This window comes from Mustela erminea, chromosome 2 (assembly GCF_009829155.1).
Source record: "Mustela erminea isolate mMusErm1 chromosome 2, mMusErm1.Pri, whole genome shotgun sequence".
Classification (NCBI taxonomy): domain Eukaryota; kingdom Metazoa; phylum Chordata; class Mammalia; order Carnivora; family Mustelidae; genus Mustela; species Mustela erminea.
The window spans coordinates 26,853,985-26,857,967 of NC_045615.1; the positions used below are offsets into that span (position 1 = coordinate 26,853,985).

Consider the following 3,983-nt stretch of genomic DNA (forward strand, 5'->3'; position numbering starts at 1 on the left):
TTGTTTTGGTGGTCATTGTTTTTTATTTGGGAAGTCTGAAGATGGGGAAATGTCCATATTTTTCAGCATGTTATCTATTTGAGCCCAAATAATGTTACCATAAGACTAAAAAAAGGGAAGAAATTCTATGATGTCACAACATAGGATTGAAAAAAAGGGAAACAGTGGCACCAAGTATCAGTATGATTGCTTTTAAGATTTAGACTGCCAGATAAGTATCATTAGCTTAAGTGTCATTTTCTATGGTACCAGAATTTCAATGTGTCATTAAGTCAACAGCATGTATTAAAGACCTACTATGTGCCAGATACCATATGGAAACAGTCAAGTAAGACTTGATTCTGCTCTAAAGTTGCTTTAATAATCCATGATTTCCTTTTGCCAACAAAACTGATGGCTAACATAAATACAATATTATACTTCGGCAGATGTAAATTCATATAAATATAAATACTATAAATATAGCACTTATTCCAAGAACTACACTTAAGGAAAAAAATGTTCAGGATACTTACTGGGCAAATGGCTGTACAGGAAGGTTAAGGTCAGGGGGTAGGGCACATACAGAGCCCACATAGCTGAAATCTTTGAATCAACAATATTTTTCCCATATATAATTCATTCATACAGTGACTTATTTTGCAAAGAAGTATCATCTTGTTAAACTGCAGTTAAGTGTCAAAAACACATTTTTTAACTAATACATCTGGTTCAGTATTGCAACTGAACAGCAGAAGAACAAGAATAAATTCAACATATGTTCTACTTGCTAACATAACCGCCTCATATCACCGTTAAGTTTATTAAAAGTAATATGCTGCAAGATTCCAATTGTAATTTCAAAAGAATCCCAGGCATGTTTGTGACAACGGCTCAACACCACTGAAATAAGTTCAAAGGTACCCAAGTGAGCATTTCAAAGGACAGCACTGATGTGGATAGATGAATAAATTCTGGTGTAATTTTTTTTAAAAAAAATAAGCTCTTAACTTTATAATGTTCCTTTATACATGAGTTTGAAGGTCCACAGCAATATAACACAACTATTATTTTTTTTTTTAATATTTTATTTATTTATTTGCAGAGAGAGACACAGTGAAAGAGGGAAACAAGCAGGGGGAGTGGGAGAGGGAGAAACAGGCTTCCCGTGGAGCAAGGAGTCCAATGCGGGGCTTGATCCCAGGACCCTGGGACCTGAGCCAAAGGCAGATACCTAATGACCGAGCCACTCAGGCGCCCATTAAGTGTTATTATTATTATTATTTTTGAATTCAGAACACATTTTTATTATAGCAATATATAAAGCAAATAACTTCAAATGTTCATAACCACAACTGTACATCATTAATGAATGCTGGTGTTCAACTTGCTCAGATTTGGGGGAAGAGCTGATGTGTAAATTCCTGAAATTCATGGACCTTCATAAAAATGGGGGGTTGAAATGCATGTACATGTTTTAAGAGTATTCCAGTTTTTATTCTCCTCTTAGTCCCCATCTCGGCATTTTCACATGTCCTCAGTGAGTTAACCAAATTCAAGGCATTTTGTTGCTAAGAGATCTGGCAAGGTTATGTTTGTCAGTGGCAATATTCTTACAAGTTAATAACTGCTGGTCACCAAGAGATTTTTGACCTAGTTCCCTCTTCCTCCAGGGCAAATGAGCTTTCACCTGGGTACTCAGTTCAAACCCTACAGACTGAATAGCCTTCAAATACCTCCTTTAAAAGCACTTTAAACAGCCATTTCCATTTCAATAGTCAGGTGAGGACTGTACCCCTCAATCTGAAAGTCTTCAGCCTTGAAGTCATCCATTGTCTCAACTTTTCGAAGGATTTTGAGCTTCCGGAAAGGCCTTGGTTCTTGCTGAAGCTGCATTTTCAGCGGCTCAATGTGATTCAGGTAAATATGTGCATCTCCCAAAGTATGTACGAAGTCACCTGGCTTTAGTCCTGTGATGTGTGCAATCATGTAGGTGAGCAGGGCATAGCTGGTGATGTTGAAGGGCACGCCCAGGCCCATGTCCCCTGACCTCTGGTACAGCTGGCAGGACAGTTCACCATTCACCACGCAAAACTGGCAGAGGGCATGGCACGGAGGGAGGGCCATCAGAAGAATATCTTTTGGATTGCAGCCACTCAGGATGATTCTTCTGTCGTTGGGGTTGGTTTGATTGTGTCAATGACCTTTTGCAGTTGGTCTACTCCTTGACCTGAATAATCTGAATCCTTATCTATGTATTCTGCCCCAAAATGCTTCCACTGAAAGACATAAACTGGGCCTAAATCCCCTTCTTTTCTGTTGGAGAACCCCAAGCTGTCCTAGAAGTCTCGAGACCCATTGGCATCCCAGATTTTCACTCCCTTGGAAGACAGTTCCTTAGCGTTTGTAGATCCCTTGATAAACCACAGCAACTCCTCCAAAACACCCTTCCAGAAGACACATTTGGTTGTCAGCAGAGGAAATCATCTCTCAGGCTGTAACGCGCCTGCATTCCAAACACTGACAGCGTGCCGGTGCCGGTGCGGTCATTCTTCCGGACACCGCAGCACGGGATATGCTCAATCTGCCCCAGGTACTGCAGCTCCCCGTGGGGTGCCGGCTGCAGCTCCGCGGTCAGTTTCTGCGCCGCGGGCGGCGACGGCGACAACGGGCGCTGCAGCTCGGAGCCCGGGGCGGGCATGGCGCTCAAGTAGCTGCCAAGTATTATTATTATTTTTTTAAAGATTTTATTTCTTTATTTGTCAGAGAGGGAGAGAGAGAGCGAGAGAGAGAGAGCGCACAAGCAGAGAAAGCAGCAGGCAGAAGGAGAAGGTGGCTCCCCGCTGAGCAGAAAACCTGATGCAGAACTCATTCCCAGGACCCTGAGATCATGCATGACCTGAGCCAAAGGCAGACACTTAACCGACTTAAGCACCTAGGCATCCACCAATTAAATATTATTAATTAGTTGTTATTCATACAGTAATTTGATTGATTAATAAACTAAATATTATTTTCCATTAGAAGAATACCATAGGAAATATTCTATAATGTGGAAACATGCCTGTGATAGAATGTTGTATGGTAGCAAGTCTCCAAGATAGCCCATCACTGTTTCCTACCTTCCGGTATTCACACCCTTGCACAGTTGTATCCCACAGTGTACTAGGGTTAGCCTGTATGACCAGAGAATACAACAGAAATGATGTCACTCTCCAGATTAGGTTATAGAAGACTACAGCTTCTGTCTTGCTCTCTATCTATCTCTTTCTCAGAACTCACTGTTGGAGGCCAGCTTCCATGCCTGTCAGCAGCTCTATGGAGAGGCCTACCTGGCAAGAAACTAAAGCCTCTTTGCCAATAACCACATGAATGTGGTTGGGAGCCAGTGGGTTCCCCAGCCCTGTAAATGACTACAACCCCAGCTGACACAGACTATACAATCTCATAAGAGACTTTGACCCAAAACCATTCAGCTAAGATGCTTGTGAGAGAGTGTTTATTGTTTTAAGCAGCTAAGTTTCAGGGTAATTTGCTACACACAACAAATAGTTAATACAGCAACATGTAACCAAAAATATACAATAGGAAATTTGCCAAAATTTAATACTGATTCTCAGTGACCAATTAGTGACTCTAATAAAAAATTTTCATTTTTTATTAGGTTTCTGGTATATTTTCTGGTTTTCTATATTTAGTATATATATCACTTTTTTTTTTAAGGAAAGATTTTGTTTTAAGAGAAAGTACAATTTAGAATGGATTTTCTTTTATTTTATTGCCATGTGTTTGCTACAGGGTTTTTCAGGGACAATGATTAGCAGATACAGAAAGAGGGACTGTAATTCTAAATAGTATAATTTGGTCAAGCATTTGAATCAAATACTAATCTGAGATTACCAACCCAGATGACTGTGGCCACAAAAGTACATCCTACCACTCCAGTTAGTGCCCTGAAAAAGCCTTTTTAATTTTAACAGAATTTCATATTTATAGAAAAGTTG

At 40.2% G+C, this 3,983-nt stretch overlaps 1 pseudogene; it reads right to left on the reverse strand.

Annotated features, from left to right (window-relative positions):
* Positions 1-1,662: 1,662 nt before the first annotated feature.
* Positions 1,663-2,682, reverse strand: LOC116584351 (annotated as a pseudogene).
* Between the last annotated feature and the right edge of the window lie 1,301 nt (positions 2,683-3,983).